The following is a 19,654-nucleotide window of genomic DNA, read 5'->3' on the forward strand; positions in this document are numbered from 1 at the left end:
AAAAGCCTAGAATAAAACATAAAATTTTGGTAGATAGAAAAGAAAGAGGCGGATTCTCTCTACCAGACTTGAGACTTTATTACGAAGCGTCTTGTATGTGTTGGATAAAAGAGTGGATAACTCTAAAGAATACGGACCTGCTAGATTTGGAAGGTTTTAATAATAGATTTGGATGGCATGCATATTTATGTTATGACAAAAAAAAGTCTCATACAGGGTTTACAAACCATGTGATAAGAAGATCTCTGTACGAGGTGTGGGAAAGAAATAAAATGCTGTTAGAGACTAAAAAACCATGGTGGGTTTCACCAGTAGAGGTATTAACAGTCAAGAAAGTAAATATGGAGGGGAGGTGGGCCACGTACGAGGAAATTTTTGACAAGGACTGAAAAAGGATGGAGATTAAAACCCTTCGAAGAAATTAAAGGAGTTTTAACAGGATGGATACAATACCATCAAATAAATGATGTTCTTAGGGAAGATAGGAAAATAGGTTTTGAGGACAAAAGGTCCAAATTCCAAATAGAAGTGCTAGAAGGCAAAACAAAGCTTCTGTCAAAAATGTATGATTTGTTGTTAGAGTGGTACACAAAAGATGAGTTGACAAAAGAAGTGATGATTAAATGGGCAAAGGATTTTGGGCATAATATTGAATATGACGCGTGGTTGAAATTATGGAATCAAACTTTAAGATTTACAGCATGTACTGCTTTGAAAGAAAATGTATATAAGATGATGTATAGATGGTATTTAACACCAGTTAAATTAGCTAAAATGTATAGAATGAGTGATAAAACTTGCTGGAAATGTAAAGAGAGAGATGGTGAATTTTATTATATGTGGTGGTAAGGTAAAAAGATTTTGGGAGATGCTTTATAATGAATTGAAAAAGATGTTTAGATATACTTTTCCAAAAAAACCGGAAGCATTTTTGTTAGGAATAATAGGAGGAGAGATTAGAAAAGAAGATCAAGTATTGTTTATGTATGCGACAACCGCGGCTAGGACATTGTTAGCTCAAAAATGGAAATTACAGGAATAACCAACAATTGAGGAGTGGCAGACAAAAATGATGGACTATGCTGAACTTGCTAGGTTGACTTGCAAGATCCGCGACCAAGGTGAGACGAGGTTTCAAAAAGACTGGAGTAAATATGTGGACTATATGGAGAAAAACTGTAGATCTTTAAAAACACTTGCAGGATTGAAATAAATCCTACGAATTGACTAAAAAAGTCAAAAAGGAACTGCAAAAATGGAGTTAACAAGAAACCCGCAAGAAGGGAGGGGGGGAAGTTACAGCTCGGCAGAGCAAGATGTAAGATGAAAATATAAGATGTTTTGTATAAAAGATTGTTTTTTTTATTTTAATTTGATAAATTGGAAAATGGAATAAAATTTATTTTTAAAAAAAACAGAAGCTTTCTGCGGACAAACGCCGGCTCCCTCGGCCAATAAAGCGAGATGAGTGCCGCAACCCCAGAGTCATCCTAGACTGGACCTAATGGTCAGGGATCCCTTTACCTTTACCCTTTAAGCTTGTTGATGTTATAATAATTTTAAGGTCACACACATACACACACATAATAGATGTTCATAAATGTACCAAGCAAACACATACAAATATGTAAACCACATTTCTGAAACCCACAGAAAAGTCCTGAAACCATTTTCTCTCTTCCAAATTCCAAATTGACCTCAGATATTTCTCTGCAAGGTCAAAGGAAATGGGGAATCTCCCCGTTGTCTCTTTGCTCACAAATCCTGTCTCAAGGGCACATTTAAGATATGAATAGGGTGAACCTGTGACCTGGATTTAGGAATTGAATAACAAAAGAGTGGCCAGGATGCCCAGGTAATCCAAGCAAGTAACCTAGCAGACAGGAGGAAAAACAACACACTCAGATTTCTGTTGTAGTCCGCCCCTTCTCCGATGTATCTGGGGGGGGGGGTCTTGAGCTACAGGGTGGGCAATTTCAAAGTGTATATAAGGGCTTGCACACCTTTGTCCGGGGTCCTCCTCTCTCCTGCGTGTGGGGGGAGCACCCTGTTACAACAGCTTTAATAAAGATCAGGCTTATAGCTGCTTTGCTTTCGTATATCCTGCTCTGGTCTCTGTTCATTTCCTGACCGGTTTGAGCTGTAAAAGGTACACTCTCTCCAAAGGTCCAGTCCCTTGAAGGGACCCCTCATTGACTCTGGAATTTCATGGGAAATTCAATACAGTACAGAAATGCAAGTATCATTATTCGAGGAAGCCATAAATACCCAGTTTTAAAACTGATGTTTCTCTCTCTTTGCAAATATGCCACGGGTGGCCATACCTGAATCTGGAAGCTGGATATATTTCTCTAGCTAAAGATCAGTCGCTTCGGCTGGAAGCTAGAGTCTGCAAAGCGAGGGAGGATATGGATCTGTTGAATAGGCAAGGGCAGAAAGGTAGGCACCCAGTATTTATATCTGGCCTGGCCAATCCAGTGGCTTTACACTGTGTGCAGATGGTAGGAAATAATGTAACACACCTGTTCTCTACTGTCTGTGTACAGAGGGCTCCAGGTCTGACCATAAACTAAATGCATCTTTTTGTAGACATTCGCAAAATGAGCCTATCCCTGGGAATTCTGCCCTGTCATCATCCCTGTAGCAGAATAAAATTCATTGCCAGGTAATGCTTTGCCCTGCAGACAGTATTGATACCGTAGGAACTGGTGTGATTGCTATAAGTGCCATATGGGACTTTTGTACCCATTCACATAGCTAGGTGAGCTGCAGATAGATCAGGTTTACTTTTGTTGTTGTTTAGTCGTTTAGTCATGTCCGACTCTTCGTGACCCCATGGACCAGAGCACGCCAGGCACTCCTGTCTTGCACTGACTCCCGCAGTTTGGTCAAACTCATGTTCGTAGCTTCGAGAACACTGCCCAACCATCTCGTCCTCTGTCGTCCCCTTCTCCTAGTGCCCTCAATCTTTCCCAACATCAGGGTCTTTTCCAAGGATTCTTCTCTTCTCATGAGGTGGCCAAAGTATTGGAGCCTCAGCTTCAGGATCTGTCCTTCCAGGGAGCACTCAGGGCTGATTTCCTTAAGAATGGATAGGTTTGATCTTCTTGCAGTCCATGGGACTCTTAAGAGTTTCCTCCAGCACCATAATTCAAAAGCATCAATTCTTTGGCGATCAGCCTTCTTTATGGTCCAGCTCTCACTTCCATACATCACTACTGGGGAAACCATAGCTTTAACTATACAGACCTTTACTAGGGGTTTCTGTTCCAAATCAAAAGGTCATTTGTGGGTGGTTTGTTTCATAGCCCCACTTCCATTGGCCAAGATTTTATGCACACACAGATTCTTGGGTGTGCTCAGGAGGACTTGTGATCTTGAAGAGCAGACCCCCCCAGTGCCATATTGTAATCTGTTGCTTTAAAGTTTCTTTGGTTTCAGATTTACCCCCACAGCGTAGGAAACTAGAATTAAAGAAACCTGAACCACCTCCCCCAGTCCTGACTGGATGTGACTATCGGGCAGCTCTTCAGATTCCCCTGGCCAGATTCTTGTGTTTTACATGTAGTGAATGCTGTTCTTACTATGTATGAGAGCTAATGGCCTGGTTAATCTGTAATGGCATCCTCCTTTGTGAATCACACTTCTGGTTTACGAACTTAATCCGTTCCGGAAGTCTGTTCTTAAACCAAAGCGTTCTTTCCCATAGCATCGGGGGACTCAGTTTACAAATGGAACACACTCAACAGGAATCGGAACATGTCCTTATTCCAATGCAAAGTTCACAAACCAAAACACCTACTTCCGGGTTTGCAGCATTCTTAATCCAAGTTGTTCATAAACTGAGCTGTTCTTAAACCAAGGTACCACTGTATGCTCCTCGAGTGCACAGCCAGTAGAAACACATGTCTCCCTTGACAATAAACCACAGTTCGAAAGTTGAGAGAAGCTTGTTTCCTAACAGACCATCCAGTTTCTCAGCCAGTGGTTTTGCCAAGGCAAGGGTTTGGGGAAGTGAAGTGGGGTGGGGGGTTGAAGCAATACAATAACCTGTTTTGACTAATTTATTCTAAGATACCTTGTGTGCTCGACAGGAACTTTGAGCATCCTGCAAACCTCTCAGCAAGCAAAGCTAGCAAGATTGAAATTATGAGGTTACAGGGCAAAAGTTATATGGCAAAAAAATTCCACAAAGGGGTATAAATCCAGGACCACATTCCTACAGGGTCTAATTCTTCCAGGGTCTATTGTCATTGCATTTTTTATTCTCTCGTCAGGTTTTCAATCACTGCAAGCTGCAGTTTTACCTCTGCAAACATTGCAGGTTGCTTCTTTCTCAGTAAAGTCTGCAGCGTGTGTGACTATTTTTAAATATGCCTTTGTGGTAACTAACTTGGCAACTTTCCATGGTTCTTTCATGTGTTATGAAAGTGTTCATAGTGTTTGCACCTGTGTGAAAGTCAGCAGAGATGGAAAGATAACACGGGGGAAGGTGAACAGATCCTCTGCAAAGATAAGAGTGCGCTTGCTCATCTTTTCCATGCCCATAGCTGGGTTTTTCACATGCGAGCATTTATACTTGTTAATTAAGGTAGCTAGATGCATTAATTAAGGTAGCTCCCGTTGCTCGCTCCCTGCTCCTGCCAACCTAGGAGTTCGAAGGCATATCAAAGTGCAAGTGGGTAAATAGGTATCGCTCTGGCGGGAAGGTAAACGCCGTTTCTGTGTGCTGCTCTGGTTCACCAGAAGCGGCTTTGTCATGCTGGCCATATGACCTGGAAGCTATACGCCGGCTCCCTCGGCCAATAGAGCGAGATGAGCGCCGCAACCCCAGAGTCGTCCGCAACTGGACCTAATGGTCAGGGGTCCCTTTACCTTTACCTAGATGCATTTTAAGGACGCAGGTGGCACTGTGGTCTAAACCACCGAGCCTAGGGCTTGCTGATCAGAAGGTCGGCAGTTCAAATCCCCGCGATGGGGTAAGCTCCCGTTGTTCGATCCCAGCTCGTGCAGTTCGAAAGCATGTCAAAGTGCAAGTAGATAAATAAGTACCGCTCTGGCAGGAAGGTAAATGGCATTTCCGTGCGCTGCTCTGGTTTGCCAGAAGCGGCTTAGTCATGCTGGCCACATGACCCGGAAGCTGTCTGCGGACAAACGCTGGCTCCCTCGGCTTATAGAGCGAGATGAGCACTGCAACCCCAGAGTTGTTTGCGACTGGACCTGACGGTCAGGGGTAACTTTACCTTTACCTAGATGTGTTTTAGTTTATGGGCTTGCTCTTAATTTATTTGCCTCTTTATTGTGAAAAATCATGGGAAAGTCCAAGTGACGTGGAGGGTGGAGAGATCATAGAAATTTTGCGCCATTTGCTCCATAGACTAAGTGTGCCACTGTTCTGCTAATGGCAGTCTTGTGGAGATGATGCTCTACTAGATTGAATTCAAGACCCCTTGCCTATAGTGGGAGGAGAGTGGCTCCTCTCTGCAGTTCCTGAAAAGGAGAGGGTGTCCTTTGCAGCTAACCTGGGAAAGTTTCTGTCCCACATTAATGCCAGAGTAAAACCCTTGGGATTTCTAGAGCTGTGCTCCGGATCGAGCCATTGTAGTTAATGGACCTAAGTTACTTATGCCCATTGTTTTCAGTAGGTCTGCTTTGAGCAGGACCAACACTAGATGCAACCACTGATTTCTGCCCTGGGGACAGAGAGTCTGTTGGTGGGTCTACTTTTGAATATCACTTCGTTGGATCAAAATTGAATGTAGCTGAACCTAGCAGGGCTTGTATTTTGTGCCAAATTTAACCATCACAGATGTAAGCCATGCTGGCAAAGGAAGAATCAAGAATGCGATTTAATGCTCCCGGTTGTTCCTTTGCAGCTGTTACTTTACCTGCCTCACACCTGGTGTCATATAGGTAGTCCTTGGGGGGGGGGGACTGGAACTGCTGTCTGGTCTAATTTGAGCCACAAGCCAGAGATTCCTCAACTGTGAGTTGAAGCTGGTAGACCTAGTTTTCAGGTACATTTGGAAATGTTTGTTGTGTCTTTCCTGTGGCCTTGGGCACATTCTCTCACCCTCAGCCTCACTGCTGCAATGGGTGGATAAGAACTCAAACCTACCTTACAGGATGGCTATATGATCCCTCGGATAATGTATAGGAAGTGCTTTGAGCGCTCAAAAATACAGTAATGCAAATGCTGCTGCTGCTGGTGTTAACATCAGAATGCTTTACCCAGGGAAGGCTACCTGGCACCAGCTTGTTACATGCTTTTGGCACCAGGTCAAGACATACCTTTTCTTCCAGCCTTTTGACTGATTGTGATAACACTTGGAGCGGGTGCGGGGATCTGGATGTGTGTCTTTGGGAGGAGGGAGGTATTGTTTATTATTTAACTTTATGGTTGCTTTTCAATTTTGCTTGTAAGTTGCCTAGAAATGCTTTGTATTTGGCAACATATACCGGTAAGTAATAATAACAGTATCTTACAGAGTGAAAGAAGGGACCCAGGTGGCGCTGTGGTTAAACCACTGAGCCTAGGGCTTGTTGATCAGAAGGTCGGCGGTTCGAATCCCTGTGATGGGGTGAGCTCCCGTTGCTCGGTCCCAGCTCCTGCCAACCTAGCAGTTCAAAAGCACGTCAAAATGCAAGTAGATAAATAGGAACCGCTACAGCGGGAAGGTAAACGGCGTTTCCATGTGCTGCTCTGGTTTGCCAGAAGCGGCTTTGTCATGCTGGCCACATGACCTGGAAGCTGTACGCCGGCTCCTTCGGCCAATAATGCGAGATGAGCGCGCAACCCCAGAGTCGGTCACGACTGGACCTAATGGTCAGGGGTCCCTTTACCTTACAGAGTGAAAGAGGACAGATCTCTGTCCCAAGGAGCTTGCAATCTAAAATTCATTACAAGAGAAACTATAGCGGAAGGGAGCTTAGTAGAGGTAGGGGTAAACAGGCAAGCTTGGCAATTGTGTTGGTTGCAGGTACATAGACTTGGTTATGGGCTGTGTTACAGATCAGGGTTCACAAAGAAGGTAGTTGGGCAAAGGCTCAAAGGTATGTCATTAGCAAGTGAATTTTCTGCAGTGTAACATGTGACATCTTCTCTTGCAGAGCTACATTGCTTCATGCAACGTCTTTAGACTCCCAGAAATCTCCTGCTGTGACATGGATATAGTGAACTACTACATTTTTTGACCGCTTCAATTCAGTCCCCTGCTCTGAACCCTTCAGCAGGTAAGCTGTTTCTTAAAGTTCTGACGCAGTTTATTCAGATGTGATGCTCCTGACAGGAGCTTTGTATTTGTGCCGGGACAGCCCAACTCCGTAAGCAGCAGAATTCTGTCTTGGGGGGCTCCAGGAAAATGACAGTCCTCTCGGGGACACCATTTTCCACCTGCCCCCAAACCTTTGGACGGGATGGCCTGAAGTGTGCAAGCAAGCAGCTTCTTGCAAGCACATAAATGGAATGAATTGATCTATTTACGCTCTTTCTGCCTTTGTATTCTACCCAATAACAACATGTTATCCGGGTGGCTTACAGGAAATGACAAATTCATTCCCAATAAAATAAAAGCAATCGTCCTAAAACCTTAAGGGCAGCATAAAGCCAGCGACAGAGGGAAAGTCTGGAAGAGGAGCTGCAGCCAGGAGAAAATAGAATGGCACAATGCATTGTTGCCTCCAGCAGCAGAATATCAAGAGCCCAGCCTGCATGGTTGAAAGGATGTAGCTTGACTTTCAAAAATGCCTCAGCTCCTGCTTTTGAGCTGGCAGGACACACCTGCACACACAGCCCGTGACTCACCATGCTGAGCAGATAGTAAATCTGTTTGGGCTCCTTTCCTGGACCTGCCTATGTGGGGCCGGAATGTGTGTATCCGTCTTGATGGGTCACGAGTTGGCCAGACCTGCATTAGGGAATGGCAGAATGAACACTTTTCTGTGGTTTGTTGCCCCTACATCTCTGCCTCAGACCTGACCTCTATACCCGCGGGTATAGGGCAGTATGCAAATTACAACAACAACAACAACAATCACTGATGTAATCATTTACTACTGTTATAAATGGAGGTATGCAAAACAATAAAAAATAAAGAATAAAATGTCAGATAATTTTCTTTTTTGCCCTGCCCCATTCTACAGATTCTCTAAAAATTCTGCACCGAGTGGTTTTCTTTCTTTCTTTCTTTTTGCTGGCTACCCCACTACACTACCCCAACATGATTTGGGCTGTTGTGGGTCATGCATCTTGGCCGGATGCTGACGTGGTGGTTTCTGCTTCTGCTGCTAAACTCTCACTCCCCCCCCCCAAAAAAAACTGTTGGAAAATTTATTCTCCACCCCTCTCACCCTAAATTCCCTGAGAATATTAATCAAAGTAACACCCTCAATTTCACTACAAAAATAGTAGGATAGATAATTTGGGGAGACTATTTTCCTCTCACCTCTAGCATGAACCAGTGGAGCACAACTAAGTTTTTTTTTTTTAAGCAGAATAGAGGATGCTTTGGATAACAAATACATTACTTTACAATTTAAAAAAATATTCTCTTGTTGCCCGAGGGACTTTGGTTCCTGAAACCAGCTCCACATTTCTCATAGTTTTCATGAACAGTGTTGTTTTCAAGAGTTTCTTGGTGTTCATCTGCTTCATGATGTAACTTCCCAAAATGTGTGTATGTGTGCATGTCTATGCCTTGAGCAGAGTGTGACACAGAATTATGTGTAGTGATCCTAGACTCTATTTTCTGTTCCATTTCTAAAGTGTGGCACTCAAAGGGCGGAATTCATTGTCACACTATTACAATTGTTCCATCAGTGCATGCATTTTAGCTTGCCAGGTGATTGTCGGGGTATAAATAATAACAACTATTATTATTATAAGAGAGTTTCACTTGCCATTACTGATATTTTAATTAAGAAATCCCTGTAAGTTTCCAACGGTTGCCCAGACCCTAGCTGGGAAACTTCTAAGCAAAAGTGGCATTCTCACAGTAAGAGATAAATGGCCTTGACTTACTAAGAGTTCCAAGGCTGCATTGACAAAATACACAGATTATTATGCCACTTTAACAGCCATGGTTTCCCTCAAATAACTCTGGGAATTGTAGTTGGTTATGGCTGCTGAAAGTTGTTAGGAGTTCCATAGGAAGAGAGATTGATTGTTAAACCCCTCTGGGAGTTGTAGCTCTGTGATGTTTGGTGTGGATGCAGCCTAAATCCCAAGGGTATGGACAGTGGGAGACAAGGCTTTCAAGGGCACAAGGGGCAGCGTCTTTGACCCTGCTCTCTGGATAATACTGAAATGGTTGTCCTCTAGAAAATACATGCATGCAGATTGCTATTTTCCCTTCTTAGATAAACACAAGCAAGAACCCCAGTTCCTTGTCTCTTTTGTGTGTTTTAAAAAGAAGGGCACCAATTTACACCTGTGTTCTTTCCACAACCGATATGCGCGTCAATGCCATTTTGTTTCTCCCCCTCCATCCCATACTTTGCTGCAACACAGTGCAGAAAGATAGAGTTGCCTGGTTACCTAGGCGATGTGAGACTTCTCTCTCTTCTGCACTGCTTCCTTTTTGCCATCTGCAGAGCGGGTGGGGAGTTAACTGGGATTTCTTGCCAACCTATCCGATTCCCCCCCCCCCCTTGTCTGGCTTTCACAACAGGAAGCATTACATTTGTTAATGTTTCACTAGGCTCAGGAGCAAGAGAAATGGGAGATGTTTGGAGTGTGGCTCTGGGAACCAGAGGACTCGCGAACACTCTTGCTGCATTTCAGCCAGACATTGGGTGGGCCGCCTGGGGTGGGGGGAAAGAAGAGGGTTTTGTGGGAGAAGCCTGTGCACTAGGACGGGGGCAGGGAGCCATGAGGGAGGGGAGGAAGAGACATAAGGTGGAAGGCCAGACTGGAAGTCCTGTCCCTGACGTTGTTGTTAGCCCCTGTCCGTCTCAGAAAACAATGGAGTGTGCCTCCAGGGGTGAAGCTGAATGGCTGTGTTAGCAACAGCAAAGTGACCTCCCCGGGGCACAAGCCTGGGCACACACACACACACTTGGCCTTGCTGATGTGGTTCAAAGGAAAGCAGAGCAAGGCGTTTGGCACCAGCTTAGAATAATAGAATCCTAGAGTTGGAAGAGACCACAAGGGCCATCCAGTCCAACTCCCTGCCAAGCAGGAAACACCATCAAAACATTCTTGACATATGCCTGTCAAGCCTCTGCTTAAAGACCTCCAAAGAAGGAGACTCCACCACACTCCTTGGCAGCAAATTCCACTGCCGAACAGCTCTTACTGTCAGGAAGTTCTTCCTAATGTTTAGGTGGAATCTTCTTTCTTGAAGTTTGAATCCATTGCTCCGTGTCCGCTTCTCTGGAGCAGCAGAAAACAATCTTTCTCCCTCCTCCATATGACATCCTTTCATATATTTGAACATGGCTATCATATCACCCCTTAACCTTCTCTTCTCCAGCCTAAACATGCCCAGCTCCCTAAGCCGTTCCTCATAAGGCATCGTTTCCAGGCCTTTGACCATTTTGGTTGCCCTCCTCTGGACACGTTCCAGCTTGTCAGTATCCTTCTTGAACTGTGGTGCCCAGAACTGGACACAGTACTCCAGGTGAGGTCTGACCAGAGCAGAATACAGTGGTACTATTACTTCCCTAGATCTAGATGCTATACTCCTATTGATGCAGCCCAGAATTGCATTGGCTATTTTAGCTGCTGTATCACACTGCTGACTCATGTCAAGTTTGTGGTCTACCAAGACTCCTAGATCCTTTTCACATGTACTGCTCTCAAGCCAGGTGTCTCCCATGCTTGGTGGCAGGAGTTGCTGGGATTTGTGTCGAGTTTACTCCTTAGCCTTTTCTTCTCCCAAAGATGTCCCACAAGGTAGTGGGTACGGATTTCCTCTCGGGGTTTACTCCTGAAGCCTTTCTCTCATGAATGAGTATAGCCACAAGGTAGCAGAGGTTTAGGATTAGTTTTCCTTCTTCTAGATGGGCTACCTTCCCAGGTGGATGAGGCCCATCTGCCCCTCACTTCTCTCTAAAGCACACGCAGAAACCACCCTCTTTACCGTTCGACCCACTTTTGTCTCATCCGCTCAATTCGCTGGAGCCTGTCTTTGCATGCAGGGGAAGCCCCTAACTCACTAAGGGTTTGAGACCCACCTGCAGCCCTGAAGGGTCTTTGGCGTATTGCACACTCTGGTTTAGGCCAGGCTTAGTTGGGTATGGAACTCTGGGTTGCAGTAACGGCAACAGCAGGTGAGTGGTCAGGTCTAGGTAGGTTGTACATGGCTCAGTGTTAGAAAATATGGTGAGAGTTGCTTTGCAGCTCTGTTGGGCTCCTATGTCTTTTTAAAAAATATATATTTTTATTTTGCATTAGTGTAGAGACAAACAAAAACAAGGGGGGAAATCAAGAAAAAAAGAAAAGTAACATACAGTACATAAAATATAATAATAATAATAATAATAATAATAATAATAATAATTTATTATTTATACCCCGCCCATCTGGCTGGGTTTCCCCAGCCACTCTGGGCGGCTTCCAACCGAATATTAAAACAGTACAGCATTAAACATTAAAAACTTCTCTGAACAGGGCCGCCTTCAGTTGTCTTCTAAAGGTAAAATAGTTACTTATTGCCTTGACATCTGCTGGGTGGGTGTTCCACAGGACGGGTGCCACTACCGAGAAGGCCCTCTGTCTGGTTCCCTATAACCTCACTTCTCGCAATGAGGGAACTGCCAGAAGGCCCTCGGTGCTGGATCTCAGTGTCCGGGCTGAATGGTGGGGGTGGAGACGCTCCTTCAGGTATACAGGACCGAGGCCGTTTAGGGCTTTAAAGGTCAGTACCAACACTTTGAATTGTGCTCGGAAACGTACTGGGAGCCAGTGTAGATCTCTCAGGACCGGTGTTATGTGGTCCCGGCGGCCACTCCCAGTCACCAGTCTAGCTGCCGTATTCTGGGTTAATTGCAGTTTCCAGGTCACCTTCAAAGGTAGCCCCACGTAGAGCGCATTGCAGTAGTCCAAGCGGGAGATAACCAGAGCATGCACCACTCTGGCAAGACAGTCTGCGGCCAGGTAGGGACTCAGCCTGCGTACCAGATGGAGCTGATAGACAGCTGCCCTGGACACAGAATTGACCTGCGCCTCCATGGACAGCTGTGAGTCCAAAATGACTCCTAGGCTGCGCACCTAGGCTGCGCACTTCAGGGGCACAGTTACCCCATTCAAGACCAGGGAGTCCTCCACACCTGCCCGCCTCCTGTGCCCCCAAAATAGTACTTCTGTCTTGTCAGGGTTCAAGAGAGAGAGAGAGAGAAAAAAAACACAATAAAGACAAAAATACATTTATACAGCTCATTTTTTTTACATTTTGCCAATCTAAACTGATACTCTGCATGAGTATGGAGATCCTTAGGGTGGTCACCTTCTCTCGGCTGCATCAACATCAGCGGCAGACTTGGTGGTGACATGAGAGGCGGGCTTTTTTTTGGCTGCACCCATATTATAGAATTGTCTCCTTCTTTGCTATCATCCTACCAGCAGGAAATACCTTCTAATTCAGACAGGTCTTGGAAGATTGTGAGTTGAGGTCATCTGTATTGGATGCCACGAGCCATCTAAGATGAAGATCTTCTGCCCCAAGAAACAGGACTTAGTCAATGGTGACACACCCATTAGGGAATTTCCTCAAGAGAGGTTCCAACAGGCCTTTCTGCATTCTTAGTAGTGGGTTTTCTTTTCTAAACCGTAGCTTTTTTCCTGTGATGCTGCAGCATCAAAATTGTGTTTATGGTTGCTTTTATTTTAAGCTTCTTTGAGGGCGAGTTAAGAGACCTATAAATTTACATAAAAAGTGGGTGGGTGTCCAAAATTTATACTGCTTAATATGAAAACTAATAATAATATTGATAAAAACAAATATTTAAAATATTCAAAAGGTGATTAAAATCAACAGTAGCTAGCAAGAAATAAAACTTGTAAACTCCATATGGCTGCATAGGCTTGCCGAAACAAAACTGTTTTATGCAGGCAGTGGAGTTTCCTGCCTGATGTCAATAAGCAGTGAGTTCCAAAGTGCAGATGCCGCGAGATTAAAATATTGACTTCCTACAAGGATGGAATGAATATTATGTGGCACCTGTAAGTGTGCCAGTTTTTGCATTGCCGAGGGTTGGACTACATGACCAGTGGAGCCTAACTCTGTGATTCCATGTTTCTGTTAAAGTGGTCATGTCTGAGGTAAGGCAATCCCTCAAGTAAACTGGTTGTTTTATATACACCTTCAGCTTGGCCTGTTATCAAATGGGCATCCAGTTCAGATCTCTTGAGTAGAAGAGGTGTTATATGATGACAGGGTCTCATTCTGCCCTAGCGGGAGTCCTTGCACTGCCTTCTGCTGACACATCACATTAGTTGAATCTGGCCCAGAAGACTCATACACTCAGTACAGTGGAACCTCGGTTTACGAACACCTCGGTTTATGAATTTTCAGTTTACGAACGCCGCGGACCCATCTGGAACGGATTAATCCACTTTCCATTACTTTCAATGGGAAAGTTTGCTTCAGTTTATGAACGCTTCAGTTTATGAACAGACTTCCGGAACCAATTACACCCATGCTTCAGGTTAAGTACGCTTCAGGCTGAGTACTCCGCGGACCTGTCTGGAACGGATTAATCCACTTTCCATTACTTTCAATGGGAAAGTTTGCTTCAGTTTATGAATGCTTCAGTTTAAGTACTCCGCGGACCGTCTGGAACAGATTAATCCACTTTCCATTACTTTCAATGGGAAAGTTTGCTTCAGTTTATGAACGCTTCAGTTTATGAACAGACTTCCGGAACCAATTGTGTTCATAAACCGAAATACCACTGTATACACTTGAGATACATCAAAATGTACTCTTAATTTTCTCGGTGCTGAGAGCCTATAACAATTCATGTGTATATAATTTCTCATGTTGAAATGTGTCCGTTTTTCAGTGGATCTCAGTCGCTTCAAAGCCATCCCTCCAGTAGAGGGAGGCATTTTCCACAAGAAAACCTTAAACCTGATATCTGGAGATCGTTAGCATAAGAACACAAGAGCCTGCTGGATCAGGCCCATGGCCCATCTAGTCCAGCATCCTGTGCTCAGGGGGGCTGACCAGACCAGCAAGCAGGATCTGAGCACAAGAGCAGTTCTCTCCCCCTCCTGTGGTTTCCAGCCATGGGGATTCAGAAGCATGGCTGCCTCAAACTCTGGCTGGTAGCCAGCCATAGCCTATCCTCTAAGAATTGGTCTCCTCTTCCTTTAAAGCCATAAGTGTGCATGCAGTCCAGATTGCTCATACTTGAAAATGCTAGACAATGCTACCATTCAGTGGATTTGTAGCTGGCTTACTGACCGAACCCAAAGGGTGCTCATCAATGGCTCCTCCTCATCCTGGAGAGTAGTGACTAGTGGGGTGCCACAGGGTTCTGTCTTGGGCCCAGTCTTGTTCAACATCTTTATCAATGACTTGGATGATGGGCTTGAGGGAATCCTGAGCAAGTTTGCAGATGACACCAAGTTGGGAGGGGTGGCTAACACCCCAGAGGACAGGATCACACTTCAGAATGACCTTAACAGATTAGACAACTGGGCCAAAGCAAACAAGATGAATTTTAACAAGGAGAAATGTAAAGTACTACACTTGGGCAAAAAAAATGAAAGGCACAGATACAGGATGGGAGACACCTGGCTTGAGAGCAGTACATGTGAAAAGGATCTAGGAGTTTTGGTTGACCACAAACTTGACATGAGTCAGCAGTGTGATGCAGCAGCTAAAAAAGCCAATGCAATTCTGGGCTGCATCAATAGGAGTATAGCATCTAGATCAAGGGAAGTAATAGTACCACTGTATTCTGCTCTGGTCAGACCTCACCTGGAGTATTGTGTCCAGTTCTGGGCACCACAGTTCAAGAAGGATACTGATAAGCTGGAACGTGTCCAGAAGAGGGCAACCAAAATGGTCAAAGGCCTGGAAACGATGCCTTATGAGGAACGGCTTAGGGAGCTGGGTATGTTTAGCCTGGAGAAGAGAAGGTTAAGGGGTGATATGATAACCATGTTCAAATATATAAAAGGATGTCATATAAAGGAGGGAGAAAGGTTGTTTTCTGCTGCTCCAGAGAAGCGGACACGGAGCAACGGATTCAAACTACGAGAAAGAAAATTCCACCTAAACATTAGGAAGAACTTCCTGACAGTAAGAGCTGTTCGGCAGTGGAATTTGCTGCCAAGGAGTGTGGTGGAGTCTCCTTCTTTGGAGGTTTTTAAGCAGAAGCTTGACAGCCATCTGTCAGGAATGCTTTGATGGTGTTTCCTGCTTGGCAGGGGGTTGGACTGGATGGCCCTTGTGGTCTCTTCCAACTCTATGATTCTATGATTCTATGAAAACAAAGTTAGGAGACATTTTTCCTGGAAGCAAAAGGACAGGATGTGCCAAGAATGGCATGTCCTTTTCAAGTGTGTGTAGGTGTTAGTGTTACCACATAGCAACTGAGGTCTTGCATAGGAGGTTGCTGAAAACGAGATAACAGGAAGCTCAAAGAATAAAAAGGTAGCTTCAGGTGTGACTGCTTTTTACCACCATCCCATATTCTGCAAACGTTAAATGTAAATGTAATATTAGTGGTTGACGTCCTGTTTGCTGCCACAATTGGGACCATGCCCTGACCCTCCATCCAGCAGAAAAGCGTGGAGAGGGAAGAGGCAACTCTCGCTGATTCCCCTTTCCTCCTCTCTCCCAAAGGGAGGTAGGGAAGCAGATCCCCTCTCTGTAGACCCTGTATAACCACCACAGGGTACCGGTATATCTTGGCTTTCCTGTGAGGGTAAACTTAGATCCTTGAAAACTCAGGCAGGAGCTGAACCAATAAAGAAAGATTTAGTTTACAGAACAAAGTTGATAAAACAAAGGATGTGTAGGGAAATCATGTTCTTTCAGAAAATAGTTAACTTATTAATAATTAGACTTAATCCGGTGGATGATACAGGCTTCTAAACAAGGTAATAAATGCACAGCTTCTTTTAAATGTCAGCTGCGTTAATTCAGTTATTACTCCTCAGTTAGATGTTACAGGTTTCTAGACTAGATGGTAAATGCTCAGTTTATTTCCACTTATTTCACTTCAGTTCCTAAACTTAGTTGTTGTGAAGGTGTTACAGCTGAATACTTTGGTTCTTAAACAAGGAGGTGGTACTTTCCGTCCGTTTCCCAGCCTTTGATCAGTCATACTCCTGAGATACTCTGGCAGTACAGTGGTGCCTCGCTAGACGAAATTAATTCGTTCCACGGGTCTTTGCTTATAGCGAAAAATTCGTCTAGCGAATCCCATAGGAATGCATTGAATTTTTTTTGAATTTTTTTTTTTTGCCCATAGGAACGCATTAATTGAATTTCAATGCAGTCCTATGGGAAACCGCGATTCGCTAGACAAATTTTTCGTAAAACGCATTCGTCTAGCGAGGTAACCTCCGCTTGAAAAATCCTTTCGTTAAGCGGAAATTTTGTTAAGCAGGGCATTCGTTAAGCGAGGCACCACTGTTTAAGAGACCCAGGGGATCCCCACGCACCCCTTTTGCCTGGTTTGGGAGTCTTCTCTTTCTGGAAGATCTCTCCCCTCCTGACTGCAAGGAGACCCAAGGAGACTTTTTATCCTCACAGCTTCTCCTCCTCCTGCCTCAAACTCAGCCCTCCGGTTAACTCCTGTCTGAATGCTCTCCTAAGACACTCTGCACCGTCTTCCTATCTAAGCTCAGAGACTCCTTTCTCTAGCTGTAGATATTTTTACACAGAGAGACCAAGACCAGCTTTCTTTCTCTCCCTCCTGCTCTCTCTTAAACCATCTCCCTCTCTGAATCCTCTCTCAGAAGCGGCTCCTTTTATTCCGGCAGGCTGCCTTTATAGCCTATCTTTATTTTGCGGTGTGGATACTTGTTTGTGTGGTTTTTTAAAATCTAGACAGTTAAGAGGAAGAAACTTGAGTTATAGAATAGGGCTGTGGGAAAATGAAGTTCTGCACAACCCACAGCTCTGATTTCCCAGGCATTAGCAGGCACCGCACCATATATAAGCATAGGAGAGAGTTCTGTGATTCTCTGGCTGATCCTTCAAGGTCACCCTGTTCAGAGAGCCAATTAACATTCTGCAAGGTAGGCAACCTAAGGAACAATTTACACAGCACAGAGGTGAGCAGGGAGTTTCAACTGTTTCATTATCAGTTGTTATTTGATGAACTTTCTCTGATCTTATACATCAGTTTCAAAGTACAGTATCTGCAGAGTTTCTGAAGTGTTAAATCATCTTCTTCCTTATCGCCATCCCTTCTAATAGCAAACTTGGTGGTCCTGTGCCTGCCATCAAGGCAGTGAAACGGGACCAGACTAGGCCGGGATTTCTGCATACTTGGCAGAAAGCGATAATGCAAAAAACCGAAAGCTCAACGAGAGCCAAGCAAGCACATTTCCCTCCCTGTGAGGTGGAGTCTTGAAGGTGCGCAGCGGGCAGGAGAAAGATGGAGAAGGATGACTGCTTAGGGCCTGAGGTATGCAGAAACATCAAACGTTGACAAATCAAAGTGGGCCACCCCACCCCACCCCCAAAGAACCCAGGAAGAACTGAGCCTGCTCAGCTGCCTTGGGGTGTTGTGTCAGTTGGAGAAGAAAAACAGAAAATGAGGGGAAGGTGGGGATTCACCTCCTTAAGCCCCTCACTGCTTCTTGATGTCATGGAAGGGCACTGGAGGTCACGTGAGCGCTGCCACCCCTCCCCCATGTCTTTACAGCCCAGGAAGTGTGTCCTCCAGCAAACCTCAAGTTGAACTGGAATGTCTCTTGTTCTTCTTTCTGTCCAGAAGGGCCCAGTTACGCTGATGATCTGCAGCTCTGTTTCTCCATAACATCTGCATTGGAAATGGCCTGGAGCCATGCCTGAATTCAATGGCAGACAAAGATGAATCCAGGAGTAGCCCCAAGAGATGTCACCGCTCCTTTAGAGGGATAGCTCTGTCCAGAACAGGCACAGGGACCATCTACCCACAGCACCCGTTCTGTGTCCAGGGCAGCTGTCTATCAGCTCCATCTGGTACGCAGGCTGAGACCCTACCTGCCTGCAGACTGTCTAGCCAGAGTGGTGCATGCTCTAGTTATCTCTCGCTTTGACTACTGCAATGCGCTCTACGTGGGGCTACCTTTGAAGGTGACTCGGAAACTACAACTAACCCAGAATGCGGCAGCTAGACTGGTGACTGGGAGCGGCCGCCAAGACCACATAACACCGGTCTTGAAAGATCTACATTGGCTGCCAGTACATTTCCGAGCACAATTCAAAGTGTTGGTGCTGACCTTTAAAGCCCTAAATGTCCTCGGTCCAGTATACCTCCATCATTCTGCCCGGACACTGAGGTCCAGCGCCGAGGGCCTTCTGGCAGTTCCCTCGTTGTGAGAAGCCAAGTTGCAGGGAACTAGGCAGAGGGCCTTCTCGGTGGTGGCGCCTGCCTTGTGGAACGCCCCCCCATAAATGTCAAAAAGGAAAACAGCTACCAGACTTTTAGAAGACATCTGAAGGCAGCCCTGTTCAGGGAGGCTTTTAATGTTTAATAGATCACTGTGTTTTATTTTCTGTTGGAAGCCACCCAGAGTGGCTGGGGAAACCTAGCCAGATGGGCGGGGTATATTATTATTATTATTATTATTATTATTATTATTATTATTATTATTATATCTTACCAAGATCCAGATTCATTTTATTCGCCTTCCTCTAAGCATCCCGTCCAGCATGCAGGTGATAGGGATGGGGTAAAGGTAAAAGTAAAGGGACCCCTGACAGTTAAGTCCAGTCGCGGACGACTCTGGGGTTGCGGCGCTCATCTCGCTCTATAGGCCGAGGGAGCCGGCGTTTGTCCGCAGACAACTTCTGGGTCATGTGGCCAGCATGACAATGACGCTTCTGGCGAACCAGAGCAGTGCACAGTAATGCCGTTTACGTTCCCGCCGGAGCGGTACCTATTTATCTACTTGCACTTTGACGTGCTTTCGAACTGCTAGGTTGGCAGGAGCTGGGACCGAGCAACAGGAGCTCACCCTGTCGTGGGGATTCGAACCGCTCACCTTCTGATCGGCAAGCCCTAGGCTTTGTGGTTTAGACCACAGTGCCACCCGCGTCCCTTTAGAGGGATGGGTTAGCATGACTTAATTCTGCCAGAGTGAGGTACCAACAGCAAATTAGTTTCAGAGAGGCTTCAGAGATGCTGAGATTGCTTTGTATGGTACACAGTGCCAAAGAGTTCCTTTCTCAGGTTGAATCAGAAAAAAAACAATTTTGTTGCTGTACCACTAGGGGTTGTAGGCAGATTAGCAAAAGCTAGAGGCTGGGAAATGTCCTCTCATTTTTCAGTTGCAAGTTGGTTTAAGCATGTTTGGTGTCTTGCTCTCATGGAAATATTAGCACATGATATGTGGAAAGCAAGGAGCCAGGCTATATATTTGACATGGTGTGGTTTCCGTTTCTAACTTTCATAAATACTTCTTGCAAGTTCATCACCTCTCAACTACCCACGCTGGGTATTGGAGGGGCTGTATTCTCACTAATCTGATTTCAACGGATAC

At 45.1% G+C, this 19,654-nt stretch overlaps 1 protein-coding gene across 2 annotated transcripts in view; it reads left to right on the plus strand.

Annotated features, from left to right (window-relative positions):
* PRR5 (proline rich 5) overlaps window positions 1-19,654 on the plus strand; it is a 76,559-nt gene that overhangs the window by 19,140 nt on the left and 37,765 nt on the right. For both annotated transcript variants that reach the window (XM_060275174.2, XM_060275172.2), the window contains exon 2: window positions 7,111-7,233. The gene's annotated coding sequence lies outside the window, so the exon portion shown is untranslated. The remainder of the gene's footprint in view (window positions 1-7,110; window positions 7,234-19,654) is intronic.

This window comes from Zootoca vivipara, chromosome 5 (assembly GCF_965207765.1).
Source record: "Zootoca vivipara chromosome 5, rZooViv2.hap1.1, whole genome shotgun sequence".
NCBI classification, from domain to species: domain Eukaryota; kingdom Metazoa; phylum Chordata; class Lepidosauria; order Squamata; family Lacertidae; genus Zootoca; species Zootoca vivipara.